This window comes from Rhinolophus hipposideros (genome assembly GCF_964194185.1).
Source record: "Rhinolophus hipposideros genome assembly, chromosome: 12".
Lineage (NCBI taxonomy): Eukaryota > Metazoa > Chordata > Mammalia > Chiroptera > Rhinolophidae > Rhinolophus > Rhinolophus hipposideros.
This window is the reverse complement of record NC_138058.1, coordinates 27781845-27800711: the sequence shown is the minus strand read 5'-3', so window position 1 is coordinate 27800711 and position 18867 is coordinate 27781845.

Genomic DNA, 18867 nt, shown 5'->3' with positions numbered 1-18867 from the left:
TTATAACCTCGCCAATCGACTAGGTCTCAACTCCCAGGGGAAAGCAAGAAAAGGGTTGAGAGAAGAATGGAAGGGCAGGAAAGAGTTGTCTCTATAATCAAGGCAAAAATTAGATAGAAAATAAAAAGTAGAAAAGAAAAAGGTTCCTCTCACCCCCCCCCACACACACACACACTCTGGTACCATAGTAGGACATATATTAGTGTAGTGTCTCCAGTAATAATTCTGTACATATGGTCCCTGTCACATAGTAGAGGTTCATCAATGTTAGCTGAGTGAACAAACATAAAGGAAGAATCCCAACACATCCACATGTTTAAGCAAATCAACAATAGAAGTGGAAGCTCTGTCTGAGACAGTGTTTCCTTTCAGGAACCAGAGGTAATAAACAAGTTTTCATTTCCCCACTGCCTTTGAGCAAATATTCCAAGTGTGGACTCTCACTGGGTGGCACTGAATGAAGTCCTGCGAAAATGTATTCTTTGTTAGCTGACTCAGTTACTTCTCAATGCATACACGTTCTTCCACATTCTATGTCAGCTGAGGTCAAGTCCTTTTTGCAGTTGGCCCGGGAGGAAAAATAAGAAAGAATAGATGCCAGGAACTTCGGGTAGGTGCCAGAAGGAGAAAAAGGCGCCAGCACTGGCAGTCACAAGAAGAATCAGCTCCAATTTGCCTGTTTGTTTATCAAACGTCCTGTCACAGAACCAGATTCCCTGCCATTCTAAGAATGCATAGGGCAAGACTCAGCAGTTGTATCATGGTTCATTGAAGAAACAACAAGAATCCAGAATCAGAAGTCAAGCTGTTGTGATACGCATTAAGGCATCCATAAACAAAGCAGCTGTTCATTTGTAGATTTATGTTCTGATATTTCACAACTGCCTGAAAGAGCTTTGTTCAATCTGTGATACGGAGGTTTCCTTACCTCAGTTTGCTGAATGTGAACGTGTCGTCTGTTAAATTCAGTCTGTCACTGCTCATGCTGTTGCCTCTAGTAGATTACAGAAACGGATGCTCACTTTTTACTTTTTTTTTAATTAATAGACTTTTTTTTTTAAGAACAGTTTTAGGCTTATGGAAAAATTGAGCAGGTAGTGCAGAGAATTCCCATATATCCTCTTTCCTGCACAGTTTTCCTTATTATTAATATCTTGCATTAGCGTGGCACATTTGCTACAATTGATAAATCAACCCTAAAGTCCACAGTTTACATTAGAGTTCACTCTGTTACATCGTTCTATAAGTTTTGACAAATGCATATGTATCTACCATGTTTCAGACAGTATCATGCAGAATAGTTCCACCACCCTAACCCTGCCCCCATGCTTCACTTCTTCATTCCTCTGCCTCTCTCTCCTTAAGCCTCTGGAAACCTCCGCTGGAAACCTCCACTATCTTTTTTTTTTTTTTTTTTAAAGATTTTATTGGGGAAGGGAACAGGACTTTATTGGGGAACAGTGTGTATTTTTCCAGGATTTTTTCCAAGTTGTTGTCCTTTCAGTCTTAGTTGTGGAGGACACAGCTCAGCTCCAGGTCCAGTTGCCGTTTCTAGTAGTAGCGGGTGCAGCCCACCATCCCTTGCAGGAGTCCAACCGGCAACCTTGTGGTTGAGAGGACGCACTCCAACCAACTGAGCCATCCGGGAGCTCAGTGGCAGCTCAGCTCAAGGTGCCTGATCAATCATTAGTTGCAAGGGGCTCTGCCCACCATCCCTTGCAGGAAATCGAACCTGGCAACCTTGTGGTTGAGAGCCCACTGGCCCATGTGGGAATCGAACCGGCAGCCTTCAGAGTTAGGAGCATGGAGTTCTAACCGCCAAAGCCACCGGGCCGGTCCAACGTCGGCTATCTTTACTACTTTTACTTTCTCCAGAATCTTGCCTTTTCCGGAATACAATAAAGCTGGAATCATACAGTGTGTACCCTTTTCAGACTGGCGTCTTTCACTTAGCAATATGCATTTAAGGTTCTTCCATATCTTTTTGTTGCTTGATCATTTACTTTTTATTGCTGAGTAATATTCCATTGTATGGATGTACTACAGCTTGTTTATTCATCACCTATTGAGAGACACTTTCTGACTGGTTTGAACAACTCATAGAGAGGAATCAGTGGGGTAGTTTTATGTTTTCCATAAACTACTCTTAAAGGTTTTTGTATGTCGGTGTGTTAATAAGATACAGTTCAGAAGGAAAATGAAAGTTATCCATTATTCCAACAAGATAAAATCTCAAACGTTTTAGTTTATTTCCTTTCAGTAATTTTTGTTTCTATATGCCCATTTTAAAATATTGAAGTCATACTACAAATACAGTTTTCTATCTTGTGTTTCTTTACTTAATATTATGAAAATTTGTAGTGGGTAGTATAATACTCTGCCCACATCCTCTCTTCAAGGCTGACAAATGACATACCCACCCTAGCTGCTGGGAATATCAGCTTCTCCCTATAGTCTTTCTCAGTAGCACTACTATCTGTCTAATGAAAATTTTTTTATTGCTATAAATTCACTGGGCTTCCTGAATCTGAAGTATGCATGTATGTTTCATCCATTCTGAAATTTTTTCAGTCATTATTGCTTCAAAAATTGTTCTCCTCCATTTTCTCTCCTTACCTTCTAGAACTCTAATTAGACATATGTTAGACCTTTTCACCCAATCCTCTATGCCTCTTAACCTGTCTTTCTTTATTTTCTAGCTCTTATCCTCTCTGTTATGCATTCTGGATAATTTCTTCAGATCTAGTTTCCTGTCTATGGATTTATCACCAATATCTCTTTAAACCATCCTTTGAGGGTCTTTATTTCAATTTTTATATATGTCTTTTATTTAAAAAAATTCTATCTGGTTGTCTTCAAATGTGCCTGTTTACTTTTCATAATCACTATACCTTAAATTTTTCATCACCACTTTTCTTTGTTTTAATATATTAAACATGCTTAACTTATATTTTGTATTCATAAACTCCCATATCTAAAATCTTTGCTGCCAGATTCTGTGGTTTGTTGTTCCTGATGTCTCTTGCTCATAGTGCCCTGTCTCCTTAAATGCTTTTTGATTTTGACTCTGCGCTCACATTCCTCAGAACTTTATTCATGGCAGACTTTGAAGTTTGTGTTGTAACTGCATTTCTCCAAAGAGGATTTATGTTTGCTTCTTCCAAATATCTGAAATCATTAGCAACACAGACTATTTTAAGATAAATTCTGACCTAAAGTTACTTAGAATCATGAAGGTAATGTAAATGTGGGTACAAACTTGAAGAAAGGCCAGCTTATTGTTGAGACTTCTCAAGAGAAAATGTTCTCCCTTAACCAAATATTGACAGCAAGCTTCCTTGCTATTTCTATCTGTAAGGCAGAGTATTTTTCTAGTTCATTCACGCATTGACTATGTTGCCTTTTAGGAGTCCCACCTCCTTACCTGGGTTTTGTCTCCTATTCACTCTACCAACATGAGATCATCAAAATGAAAGCTGGTCCTTGAATAAATGACTGATTCCAGGGTTGAGACACAAAAAATACAAGTTGAGACTGAAATATTTAGTTATATCAGAAGGTAAGAAATTGCTCAGAAAAATATGGAAAGATGTCAAAGAACAAAGGAGCCAGAATGAAGGGATTCCCACTGCCACACCTGGTAGAATTTAGCTTCATCATAAATAGTGAGAGTGATAGACTATAATCCATGGAAAGAAATAAGAATCCATGACTCCATACTGAGATAGATAGATAGATAGATAGATAGATAGATAGATAGATAGATAGATAGATAGATAGATATAAATGATAGATGATGATAGATGATAGATACATAGATGATAATAGAAATAGAAATAGATTTAAAAAGAAAAAAATCTTCCTTACAATAGAATGTTCATAAATAAATACCAACTACAGAAAGAATGACATAATTAAATAATCTCCATTTGGCAACCATGATAGTAATGATTATATCAAGCAATAATGATAAGTAGATATTGAAACCAATGGGCCAAAGGATGATGAGAAACAGGACATTTACAAAGTCTCAAAATATTATATCTCACTAAAGATATGTATTAATTCAAGAAAAAAAATATATAGTGACTTCATAATGGAGAAATTTAGCAGATACCACCTTCAGCAAATAATCACACATGAAAAATTGAAATCTTGTGCTTCTGTGTATAAGGCACCGAGAAGAACACAACATCACTTCCATGATGTTTTTGCCAAAAGTGTATGAGCTAAATCTAATAATGAGGAAACATCAGACAAACACAATTGAGAAATTTTCTATAAAATTGCTGACCTATGCTCTTCAGAAATGTTCAAAACATGGAAAGACAGAAAAACTATAGAACTGTTATAGATTAAAGGTGACTAATGAGACAAGAAAAATAAATGCAGCCTGTGATCCTGGGATACCGGATCAGGAGATTTTTATTGTGCTAATTGCTATAAAGGACATTATTAGGAAAACTGGAAAAATTTGAATGAGGTCTATAGATTAAATAATAGTTTTGTAATTCAGGTTAACTATAATTTTTTTTTTTTCATTTGTTCTTACGTTTTATTAAATATAAACCATAAGCCCATTTTGGGGTCAACTGTAATATCATTTGCCACAGATTGTTTTACTTTAAAGAAAGTACATTTTGGAAGTATGTCAGGGGAAATATGATAAACCTGTTATAATGCAAAAGGTGAAGTGATTTTCTTTTTTTTTTTTTTTTTTTTATTAATTAATTTATTTATTAGTTTCAGGTGTACAAAACAAGGTAATACTTAGACGTTCATCATTTATATCCCTCATACTGTGAACCCCCCTCCCCCCATCCACTATCCCTCCGACCTCACACTGAACCATCACATTATATATATAAAATTATAGTTGGCATTCATTAATGTTTAGCTTCTGGTGTACAATGCCATGATCAGGTATCCACAGTATCCCTGAGGTGGTCTCCCAAATAGGACGCATGTCCATCGGATACCCAACAAAATCTTTACAACATTATAGAATACCTTCCCCAAATTAATTTTCAAAAGAAAAACCCTGAGGCCATCTTGTGGTTACCAGCTGCTTCCAAATCCCTTCACCTTTCCCCTTATCCCCAACCCCCTCCCACACACCCATCTAACCACTCTCGGTTTTTTCTCTGCGTCCCCAAAACTGACTCTGATTAGTTCATTCACATAGTCTTTTCTTTAGATTCCATATATAAGTGAGATCATATGGTACTTGTCTTTCTCTTTCTGACTTATTTCACTTAACATAATGTTCTCTAGATCCATCCATGTTGCTGCAAATGATAAGATTTCTTTCTTCTTTATGGCTGCGTAATACTCCATTGTATAAATGTACCACAGCTTCTTAATCCAGTCATCTACCGATGGGCATTTTGGTTGTTTCCATATCTTGGCTATTGTGTAAAGTGCTGCAATAAACATAGGAGTGCATACAGATTTTTGAATTGGAGTTTTGGATTTCTCCGGGTAGATGCCTAGGAGTGGAATTACTGGATCATAGGGTAGTTCCATTTTCAGATTCCTGAGATACCTCCATACTGTTTTCCATAGTGGCTGCACTAATCTGCAGTCCCACCAACAGTGCACTAGCGTTCCCTTTTCTCCACATCCGCGCCAGCATTTGTTGTTTGTTGATTTATTGATAATAGCCATTTTGACTGGAGTGAGGTGGTATCTCATTGTGGTTTTTATTTGCATTTCTCTGATGGTTAGTGAGGTTGAGCATTTCTTCATATGTCTTCTTGCCTTCTGTATGTCCTTTTTAGAGAAATGTCTCCCCAAGTCCTCTGCCCATTTTTTAATTGGGTTGTTTGTTTTTTTGGAGTTGAGTTGAGTAAGTTTTTTATAGATTTGTGATATTAATCCCTTATCAGATATATCATTGGCAAATATCTTTTCCCATAGAGTAGGATCCCTTTTTGTTTTATTGATGGTTTCCTTTGCTGTGAAAAAACTTTTTAGTTTGATGTAATCCCACATGTTTATTTTTTCTCTTACTTCGCTCGCGCGAGGGGATATATCAGTGAAAATCTTACTCCGGGTAATGTCCATGAAGTTTCTTCCTATATTTTCTTCTAGATATTTTATGGTTTCAGATCTTACATTTAAGTCTTTAAGCCATTTTGAATTTGTTTTTGTATATGGTGTAAGGAGGTGGTCCAGCTTCATTTTCTTGCATGTGTCCGTCCAGGTTTCCCAACACCACTTATTGAACAGACTATCTTTACCCCATCGTACATTCTTGCTTCCATTGTCGTAGATTAGATGGGCATATAGGCATGGATTTACGTCTGGACTCTCTATTCTGTTCCATTGATCTATGTATCTATTTTTATGCCAGTACCATCAGGTTAACTATAATTTTAGTTAACCTGTATTTTTAGTTGCACTGTAGTTATATAAGAGAATGTTTCCATTTGAGGGGATATATATATATATGCATATATATAAAGAGAGACATAGAGACATAAATACAAGCATATACAGATGTAGTTGCAAAAATAGATACAGAGAAGGGGAGGAGAGAATAAAGCAAAGCAGTAAGATGTTAACCACATGAACCTATGGGGATCTGGGTGAAGAATATATTGCAGGAATCTTTGTACCATTGCACTATTTGGAACATTTCCGTAAGTCTAAAACGATTTCAAAATAAAAAGTTAAAGAAATAAAGATGATTAGAACAGAGTCGAGAACCAGGATTGAAATCAAGACCTGAACAGGCCCTGGTGTCCACTCTTGCCCATCTCCCAGAGTGAGGCTGTGCTGGAATAGATGGAGGCTAAGGACCACCTGAATTTAAATAATTCAGAATTCTTTAAATCGATGGAAGTGGGGAACGATGCTGTAGACTGAGTGAATCGTGAGGCAAGGGACAACAGGAGATGCAGGCAGATGCAGCAGTAATGCTCGTCAACACCAACAAAACCACAAGGATATGCTGACTGCTACGGAGAACAGAGGAACAGAAGCTCCTGGAGAAACAACACCTACACAATAGGTTCCAACCCATCCAGTATCTTATATTAACTTCAGATTGAGGAAAAGGAAGAGCAAATAAATTAGCTGCAATTTAACAGGAACTCGTTTGATTTATTAAGACTTGTTGAAACTCTCAACACATATTGATATAAATCCTCTAGAACTATGCTATCCAGTACATCAGTCATTAACCCTGTGAGGCTATTCTGATTTAAATTATTAAAAATTAAATACAATTTAAAATTCAGTTCTTAGTTACACTAGCCACATTTCAAGTGACCAAGAGCCACATATGGCTGATGGCTAATAGGTACAGCTCTGCACATAGATCTAAAACACTTCCATCATTGTAGAAAATTCCAAATATTCTGGAATTCTGCAGAAAACATTATACATTACTGTCCTAGAACGGAAGAAATTTGTTCTGGAACTGAAGAGCTCATCATTGATGAAATAGTCATAATTTTTTTATCTTCGATTCATGGAAAATATCAGGCAAAACTTAGGAAGTAACCTTCAATAAAGCTCAAACCTTCCACTTCCTGTTGGATTCAATACCAGGAGAATTCTCTGTGCAAATGGAGACACTCATTGAAAAAAATAGGAGTATAAAGAGCCTGGATGTTGTAAACATTGTCGAGAAGCTTCTGACACTCCCATGTCCTCTGACTTCTTGGTTGAGCCACCTTCCCCCCACTTTTCACCACAACACTTCCCTGTGGAAAATATCATTCATGTTTCATTGGTTTGGCAAGAAAGACTTGACAAAGACCAACTTCCAATAATAAAGCATATGATATTAACCAAAGAAGTCAGGAAATTGACCTAAACCTCCAAATTAGAAGCTAAGGAGTTAGAGCTCTGAGTTATCAGAACTGGAAGGGGATTGTGAGATAATCCTTAACTTTCAGAGCCTATGATCTCCTCATGTCAGAGTTGACTAAGGCTGATAGTTCCATGCCAGCTGAAATTAACATTGTCTGCAACCTCCAATGGATATCTTAAATACACTCAAATGAAATTTAAAAAATACAGTTTGATACCATTTATGCAACACTTGAAAGCATGCAAAATTATACTATGGATTATCTTTTAATATGGTATATATAATAAAAGTATAAATACGTGTATGGTAGTAATAAACACCAACTTCAAATAGTGATTACCTCTAAAGAGAGAAGGAGGGAGAAAACATCAAGAAGAGAGACACAGAGAGCTTCAATTATGACGTTAATAGTTTCTTGAAAAAATCAGATACTGAGATGGCTTAACGCTCGAGTCTCATAGAGCTATCAAAGGGTACAGAAGGTATCAGATATGTTATTCTTGGAATGTTTCTGTTTGTTTGCAATTTTTCATAACAAAAGTTTAATAAAATAAATTCTACTTCTTCCACATAGTATTTGTGTGATCTTGAGCTTATTTATTTATTTATTTATTTATTTTTGGTTGCAAATAAGACTAACATAAAACCTACTATATGGGCTGTTGTGAAAAGTCCAAGAGACACTAGACACCCATCAAGACACCTGCATGGCGTCTGGAAGGAGGCCTCAGGAGTGGCCAGGCATGGAATGTGTTGTGGTCTAAACCAGCCAATTGGACATGGGGAATGCAGTCATGATGCCCTGCTCCAAAAGGAGAGGCCAGAGATGGCCCATTTTCCTTTGGACTGGAAGGGATTGGAGGAGTGAAGCTAGGTCTGGATGCTCCAGTTAAAACAGAAAGGTTTGGATTTGTAAGGCTTTCTGCTTCCTTCGGCTGGCCAGGCTGACTGTTTCCACATCTGTCCTCAGGTCAGTGAAAGCCAAATATGTAGACACAATGTACACAGTAGTTATTGCACACAGCACTTCAGGATCCCAAAGCCAACCCCGAAGATGTGCAGGGCTGACCACCACCTGTAGCAACAGGCAGCCTCCTGAGCAGACTGGTGATGGAAAACAGCTGACAGAAGAGAAGCCAGTTTGAAATGTCTCCTGCCCCTCCCTCATCCACTGTGTATGGTGCCCTTGGTCACGCAACTCACGGTCACCTCTCTCCACCTCCAACTCTTCTGATTGCTATCTTCCCTGCCACGATTTCCCCCTATTCCCCCTGGAGTCCTCATTTCTGGGAAAACTTCTCTCTCTGTCACTGTTTCACCTTGGGCCTCCTCTTCCTGCCCTTCAGAGACCTGGCTCTCCCCTGAGGACACGTCCCTTATAGCCCTCGGCCCCACACATCACAGGGCACAGACGCAGTTCTAGAATCTTCCTAACTTCTCCCACCACCCACACCCCTCTCTTTTCAAGGATGCCATCAAATAACTTTTAAGACATGGTCCTCAGCAATTCTGATGCTTCCCAGAACTCTGACCTTGGCAATCTTTATACCATATATTGTCTTCATATCCAATCCCATGATTACAATTTTCCTTATGAGCAAGTGACTCCCAAATCTGTACCTCCAACACAGATGTCTCCTCAGCATTCCAGAGCCATCTTTCCAAGCAGCTCTGGAAACGACTACCCGGACATTGTACAGTTGCCTCTATTACACCATGTCCAACACTGACTCATCCTCTTTTTCTCTCCTAACCCAAGCATACTCATCTTCTACTCCCAGATATAACAAACGAGCCACGCATGCTCAGCCACGGAATCTTGACTCCATCTTCTCCTAACTCCCTGTATCGATAAGTATTATCGATTGCTGTGCACAGACTTATTTTCAAGGCCCGATACGCAAGACACACCACCACAAGCCGTGATGAAGGGATTAAAAGAGTTTTATTACAAAGTGAAAGTAAGTAAGACAAGACAGAGATTAGAGGAATATATGATCATACCACTAACAAGCAAGGAGGCAATTCATCATACCACCAGGGCCCGGTCAATTAGAGTCGTAGAAACAGCAACAGCCTTTCATCAGCAGGGCAAAATCCAAATCGAGTAAAGTTACCAGCACGGGCAAAACATCATGCGCAGAAACAGCACCGGTAAAAAATCAACACGGGCAAAACATCATGCGCAGAAACAGCACCGGTAAAAAATCAACACGGGCAAAACATCATGCGCAGAAACAGCACCGGCCCTTTATCAGCACGAGCGAAACACCTTACAGCAGCCCAGGCGGCCGGGGAACAACTGTTGCTGTTGCTCCTCCGCCTTCTGGGGTTTTGAGGACTTCACTAACAACAGCAGCAAGGAGCAATAAGCATACGTGTTAACAACACAAGGAACTGGTCTCGGATCTGGCTAGGAGCCGGGGCCAGTCCTTGGTACGAGATTAGATGTATCAGAGCTCAGCCCACCTGTACCAAGGCGAAGGCCAGGCTCCACATCCTGTAAATATTTTCTTGGTCCTTGGGAGGGTAGCCAATCCTTCCAAGGCCAAGCACGTATCCCAGCCACTGTGAGAGTTTACATCCCCAAATGTTCCCAGGCAGACCTTCATATATTCTATTCCTTACACTCCCACATCTAGTCAGTGACCAGGTTCCTTTGATTCTGCCTCTAAACAACTTTCATAATAGCCTCCTCCATTGTAGCCCCATTTTCCTTCTAAATCCATTATCCATTGCCTGATATATGGTACAATTATCCCCTGACTTGCTCTCTGGGCTCTCTGACTCTGGCCTAACATGCTTCCAATGGTGGCTCCAGAGTTATGTCTCTAAAACACAATACTGGTCATGCCACTAGCTTAAAGCCTATTTGTAGAAATAAGCTCAAACTCCTTAACAACACCCTTGATCATCTAACATTTGAACAAAAAGAATGAGCTCTAGAGCCAGTCTGCTAGGGATCAAACCCCATCTCCCCCACTTATTAACTGAGGGAACTTAAGGTCATGTGAGTGTGTGCCTCAGTTTCCTCATCTATAAATGTGTACAGTAATTATACATATGAGACATGTTAGCTGCCATTGTTAACTTTCTAGTCTCACTTCTCATCATTCTTCCACAAGCACCCATGCTCTATCCAGGTATATGGAATTATTACACGTTTTCTGAAAGCACCAAGCTCTCCATGCTTAGTTAGGGACATGCTCGTCCCTCTGCCCAGAATGCTTTCCCTCTCCCTTGTCAATCTAGAGAACCCTTGTTTAAGCTTGAATATTAATCCCTCTGTGAAACCTTCCATGATTTTACCTCATTCGGGTACATCACGTGTTATAGATCTCTATCATAGCATTCACATCAAATTTTATTCTTTTGTCTCTATCCAACCCTCACCCCAACTACCTGACAGGAAAAGACTGTGACTATTTCATCTTTGTTTCTCCAGCATTTAACACAAAACCACGTACATGGTAGATGCTCAATTGCATGAACGATTTAAAAGTGAGGAACCTAGGCCTCAGAAAAGTGATTTGCTTATCCCACTCCTTGCAGTGCTTCTCCAATCTTCCATATAACAGTAATGCCACAGCTAGAAGGGGTCCATGGGCATGAAAATGTATTGAACTATCTCACTAGAATCCATCTCTGTCATCGAACCCAAGATTACACCTATCTTCCTATTACACCTATCAAAACTAACAGAGTTTCTAATTCAAGATAGCAAACTGCTAATTGTCACTCCCTCATAAGACCTCATTAAAGTGACAGTAAAAATATTTAGAAGTCCAACACAGTAAAAAGAATGGGAGTATCCATCAAGGGACAATGGATTTCAATGTTTCTGAAAGACAGAAAACAGTACACAAGGAGCTAGCAAGAGATAAAACAGGGTAGAGAATGCTACAACCTGGAGGGGCAGCATGGAGCCCCTCCATGCATGGAGGGGCTTCAGCTAAAGAGGGAGACCTCTGCCCTGAATAGTCCCAGGGAGGCCCCAGGTGTAAGAGAATGGGAGTAAGATGAAGGACTGAAAACAAGGAGATTAATGGAAAGTCTGTATGTAGAACTTTTGTCCCGCAACTTACCTCCTGTCTCTACCTCATGCAGAATTCCTAGCAACCTGGTATTCTCTAATCACCCCCTCCCTATTCCAAATAAACAAAACAGAGTACTCTCTTCTAAGAGTGGAAAAACTGGAAAAAACTAGGTGGCCAGAGAAGGGCATTTGGAGTCTCCTTAGTAAGGCCCAACTTCCTGCCCACTATCCTAAAAGCAAAGCCTACTAGTAGACAAGCTCTGCCCTCAAACACAGGCCTCTCAATCACCTTGCTCCTTTTTTGGAGGTATTTATTATTCTCCTCTTTTTATAATAGGTTTTTAATAAATTTTAATATAATTTACATACCCTAAAGCTCTTCCCTTTTAAGTGGGTTTTAGTATATTTACCGAGTTGTGCAACCATCACCACAATCTAATTTTAGGTCATTTTCATCATCCCAAAAACAAATATGTACTGCTGTTTTAATAACAAGCCTTGTAGAACTATTTCACTCATTAAACCATAATAAATAAAATAAAAATTAAATTTAAAAAAGAAGGCAACAATTAAGGGTGGTTTCCTCTACAAAGCAGGACTCGTAGTGAGTGGCGATGACATGAGAGACCAGAGCTTTGCATTGTCAACCAGAATTGCTGTAATATTGTCTGTTTGTTTTTTTCTTTTATTTTAACTATGTGCGTGTATTGATCTTATGTTATCATTTTCTTTAAAAGTTACAGTAATTCCTTAAGCATGAACTTAATGGAAAGTGAGAGGGGTTGACTTTGAGGCAGTCTTTGTAAAAGCCCATCAGAAGCCGTTTAGAAGAGAGAATTGTCATTCCAGTACCACAGCCAACTTGAGTGGTAGGCAGCCTAACACCTGTGGGAGGCTTTGGCCTCAAACTGGAAGATGGGGCTGTCCCCACAATAAAGATGCTTTTTAGAGTTCCCTGGGGCATAGGGCCTGAGTGAGTCAGTCTTTGGGGAGAAAGAGGCAAAGGACCACACCCCGGAACACATGAATGGCGTACGACCACTGTCAAGAGTACAAGTCTAGGGCTTGTGTTGCGCAAAGGTGAGCATACATGACCCAAGAGGAAAGAGAAATGTGGCACCTATCTTCTCAGCCTCAATCTTATTGCCCCAACGTGTATTTCCACTCCTTTTGAGTCTAGGTCCTTTTTAAATTCTGCATTTTCCCTCACTTAAGAAAAAAAATGAGCCCAAGTTGGACAGACTTTTTTTTTTTCTTTAAGGCTAAAAAACAGTGTTGGCCACATAAGTGATGTTCTCGCCTCTGCCTTAAGCTCTGTTTCTCATCTGGCTGTCAAAAGAAGCGGCCATTATTCTGCCAACTGTCTCAGGGAAGAAAAGAATGGAAAATGTGAGGAAATTTCTTTCCAAAATCCCAATGAATCCTCGCCTCAGCATAACTAATGAGAATTAGCTGCACAATGAACCACACTGGAAAAAAAAGAAAAACGGAGTCATAATTCCTCAGTGCTTGATAGTATCCAAATTTATAGCAAGATCTCTCTTCCTGGAACCCAAAGATGTTGTCATGTGGTGGGGAGGGCTTCTCAAATGGAACTGAAGAAGTGAATCTCCTGGGTGAAGATCCCTGCTACAGGGCCTTGCTGGAGAGAGAGGACTAGTCACGCCGGAAACTACGAGGAATTTAAAGATTTGAACTTGAGACTAGAGATGGTAAACTGTTTTCAACCTCCAAACCATGAGCAAACCTGCCTAGTCATAACTGTCTCTCATTTATCCCTAAGGGTAAACCCCCTCTTCCTATTCCCAGTCTGTCAGAGTTGCAGCCTTTGGCAACCCACTGGGGCTACAACACATATGACCCAGCAAAGCTTATTTCACTGATTTTTTTTTAAACTAGGACACCAGGGTGAGAACTTTGCTATAAGAATGAGACATAGGATTACTAAATAGGAGAGAGACCTTACTAGAAAGGAAGCCCTGGTAAGGAGATATGAGTCCTGGCATTGGACAATACTAAATGGAATAGCAAAAAGGAAAATGGAGCATAAGTGATACAATGCAATAAATAAATTATAGGGAAAATAAGAGAAGAGTAAAATGATGCAATGATCTAGCTTATTTTTTCAGAATTTCATTTCAATCATTAATGGCCATTTTATCTTAAATATGTTACTTGAAAATGAGAAAATTTGTATATGATGCAAATATGCAACTAAAATACTAAGAACAATTTTCAGAACATTCTTGTACGTAAATAACCAAGTGAGCCTCTTCTTCTAAATGGTGTCTTAAAATATGAATGTCTCTCTTCTCTTCTTTTTAGATGATAAACAAATGCAGTGCAGAACTTTCGGGATCCATATATCTGGGTTGAAGTCCTGGCTCTGCCATTCGTCGGCTATCTGACCTTCAGAAAGTCACTTCGCCTCTGTGTCAGTTTCTCCACCTGACTTGTGGTAGTAGTAACAAGAGTTAACACTTTACTGATCATTTTCTATGTACCAATGTTCTACACTCTACATGTATCAACTGTTTTTCATCTGCATGACAAACTTTCATATATAATGTTATAAGTTGAATTGTTTCCCCCCAAAATTCATATGTTGTAGAAGTCCCACCCCCATTTCCTCAGAATGTGACCTTATTTGGAAATAGGGTCATTGTAGGTGTAATTAGTTAAAATAAAGTCATACTGGAGTAGGATGGACACCTAATCCAACACAGCTGATGTCCTTACAAAATGGGACATTTGGACACAGAGATGTGCTCACAGGGAGAATGCCATGTAAAGACTGGCATTAAGCTGCCACACGCCAAGGAACTACCAGAAGCGAGGAGAGGTCTGGAACAGATCTTTCCCTAGAAGGAGCATCAGAGGGATCATGGCCCTGCTAACACCTTGATCTCAGATTTCTAGCCTACAGAACTGTGAAACAAAAATTCCTTTTTAAACCACTCAATTTGTGGTGCTTCGTTACAGTAGCACTAACAAACTAATAAATATATACTATTGTTATGTTTCCGTTTTACAGATAAGAAAACCAAAACACAAGATCTGAAGGTCACACAGTAAGTAGCTGAGCTGGGATTTGAACCCCATCAAAACCTTTACCTTAACCTTAAGTACCTTAAGTACTGGTACTTAACTTCCAAGGATTGTCAGAAGGACCAGGTGAGATAATTCACGTAAAATATTTAGCTCTGTGACTAGCACATATGAAGTACTCAATGAATTTAGCTATTTTGTTTATTATGATTGCTCCATGTTCAGAATTATACATTTAATACGCATCACAAATTCTTCACTTTAGATATCATTATCCCCATATTATAGATAAAGGCACTAAGACAGAATCAGTGACTTGACTGGGATTTCAAAACCAGTTCTATCTTGCTCCAAAACCCATACTAAACCATCTCTATTTTCTAATTATCAATCTCCATCTAACTCTATTCCAGAAAAGAATTTCAATAAGCCTTTGTTGGAAAAACTCTAACCAAGCTCACTGATTAATCATGGTAATTCTTTTGGAGAATTGTGAAGAGACAGGTCAAGATGGCTCTCCACCCTTAAGATGAAATGGGTCTGGCAGGCCATGAAGCTGCTTGAGTCTCTGCAGGCCTAAGTAATAGTTTACATGGGTTAGAAGAGAACCAGAGCTGGCCAGAAAACCCTACCAGAGGATATAAACTAAAACCCATTATGCCACTAAAAATAAACTGCCAGAATTGAGTAAGAAATAAATCCTTCCATTACAGGGCTTGATGAAAAAGTTCTTAAATAAGACCCAAAGGGCACAAACAATAAAGGAAAAGATTAATAAATTTCACTCAATTAGAATTTTAAAAATTATTTAAGCAGAGTAAACAGTATCAAAGAGAAAAGCCTACAAGATGCATTAGCAATGAGTATACCCAACAAGAACTGGTAACCAGAAAACATTTTTAAAACTTCTAAAAATCAGTGAGATAGAGAGAGAAAGAAAGAGAAAGAGAGAGAGAGAGAGAGAAACAGCCTATCAGGAAGAACTGGGACCAGACTCAGAGATCTCTGCCAGAACTATAAGACACAGGAAGGTTTGCGTTTCACATTCTGTTACCCAAGAAACGTGTAGCATTAACAAAGTGGTGAGTGTGCCGACCCTTCATCCCAGCTATAGAAGCTCCTAAGTATGCTCCAGAGACATGAACTAGAATGTTCTTTGAAATATTATTTGTAATAGTGAAAAATGAAAACAACCCAGATGGATAAAAAATGGTGGCATGTTCATAAAAATGAACTAGGGCTAGTAGTGTCAATGTGGTTGAATCTCATAACACATGATATTGAGTGAGGAAAACAAGTTATAGGGGGATACATTATGCCCCCATTTCTATAATGTTTATAAACATGTCAAATAATTCTATGTATTGTTTAGAGCTAAAAAGTATATGTAATAAATCTATGAACATATTCAGGTGCTTCATAAATACCAGCCTCAGAACTAGAGCAAGGAGTGAGTAATGGGAAGCAGAGGAGGACACTGGTAATTTCAAATGCATTTTTTAATTTCATAAGCTAGATGATGTATATACTAGTGGCCATTAAATTATTCTCTAAACATTTAGTAAGTCTGATATATTTCATTTTAAAATAATGTGTTCCAGTCGGTAAGGGGAGTGGGGGATGGGAGATGAGGGAGACGGGGATCAAATATATGGTGATGGAAGGAGAACTGACTCTGGGTGGTGAACACACAATGGGATTTATAGATGATATAATACAGAATTGTACACCTGAAATCTATGTAATTTTACTAACAATTATCACCCCAATAAATTTAAAAATAAGAAAAAAAAATTATGTGAATTTTTCCTAGTAAAAATCCTAAGGGATTAAATCATCAAGATGGCCAAATAAGAAGTCCCTTGCTTGCATCTCTCTCTCAACAATAATTTGGCCTCCATCCACAGACAAAAGTGCTTTTGTGGGACATGTGGGATACAGCATCATATGCCAAGGGACCCAAGAGGAGTCGCATCTACCTGTGTGTTGGGTAGAAATCCAGATGTCAGTCCTATCTGTGACCTGGGAACTGGCCCTAGCCTCCTTTGGCCATGATCCAGGAACCCCTGGAGAACACAGTCTTAGATAATTACCCACAAATGAGAGAGCTCTTGTGGAAGACCAGGAGTCCATTGGAGAAGTTCCGGCACACTATTGCATAAAAGAAATATATAAGTTTGGACACATTGGAAAGATCGGTCAGTCAGTACAGGGTAGAAGACGTGACTGCTACTTCAAATGTGAAGACAACAGCACCAGACTTCAAAACACATGAAAAATACAGGACATTGGACACCACCAAAAGATCATAATAACCCTTCCAGTAATCAACCTCAAAGACATAGAAATCTGCAATTTACCCAATAAAGATTTTTAAATAGCTATTCTAAGAAAGCTCAAAGACACGGAAGGAAACATAGAAATAAAATACAACAAAACCAGGTAAACAATATGTAAAATGAGAAGTTTAAGAAAAAGAAATCATAAAAAAACAAAACAGAAATTCTGGAGCTGAAGGACACAATAAAATAAATGAAAAATGCAATAGAGAGCATCAACATCACAATGGATTAAGCAGAAGAAAATATCTGTGAATTGGAAGACAGGAACTTTGAAATTATCCAGAGGAGAACGAAGAAAAAAGAATGGAAAAGATTGGAAAAACCCTATGTGATCTATGGGCCACCATCAAAAGAAACTATCTAAATTATTGGAGACCCAGAAGGAGAAGAGAGGGAGAAGGTAGTGGCAAAATTATTTTTAAAAATAATTGCTCAGAACTTCCCAAATCTGGAGATAGATTTGGACATATAAGTTTATGAAGAGAATAGGTCCCCAAACAAACTCAATGAAAAGATATATTGTCCGAGGCCCATTAAAATAAACTGTGAAAAATCGAAGACAGAGATAATCTTAAAAGTAGCAAAAGAAGTTTGTAACTTACAAAGGAACCCTCACAGACTATCAGCATACTTCTCAGCAGAAACTCAAAAGTGGGGCAATATATTTAAAGTGCTGAAAGAAAAAAAAAGCAGTTAAGAATACTATATGTCAACATTGTCTTTCGAACATGAAAAAGAAATAAAGACTTTCCCAGAAAAACAAAAGTTGAGGGTGTTCATCACCACAAGACCTGCCTTAAAGAAATGCAAAGGAGTTCTTCAAGCTGAAATGAAAAGACAGAACATATGATAGGTCACAAAACAAGTCTTTGCAAATTTAAGAAGATTGAAATCATTCCAATTATGGTATGTGGATGGAAAAGTCTGATCCCAACAGTGTGAAAATAGAAATCAATAACAGGAGAAGTGGAAAATTCACAAATATGTGAAATTAAACAATATATTTCTGAACAACCAGTGTCAAAGAAGGAATAAAAAGGAAAAATCAAAACATATCTTGAAACAAATGGAAACACAGCATACAAAACTTATAAGATGCAGCAAAAGTAGCTCTAAGAGAGAGCTTTTATAGTGATAAACACCTACATTAAGAAAAAAGAGAGCGGCCAGATGGCTCAGTTGGTTAGAGTGCGAGTTCTCAACAACAAGGTTGCTGGTTCAATTCCCACATGGGATAGTGGGCTGCGCCCACTACAACTAAAGATTGAAAACGGTGGACCTGGAGCTGAGCTGCGCCCTCCACTACTAGACTAAAGGACAATGACTTGGAGCTGATGGGCCCTGGAGAAACAAACTGTTCCCCAATATTCTCCAATAAAATTTTTTTTTCAATTTATACAAAAAGGAAAGAAAAAAGTAAGATTTCAAATAAACAATTTAACTTTAAACCTGAAGGAACTAGAAAAAGAAGAACAAACTAAGCCCAAAGTTAGTAGAAGGAAGGAAATAACAAAGATCAGAGTAGAAATAAATGAAATAGGGACCAGAAAAACAATAGAAAAGATCGGTGGAAATAAAAGCTGGTGTTGAAAAGAGCTGGTTATGAAAAGATAAACAAA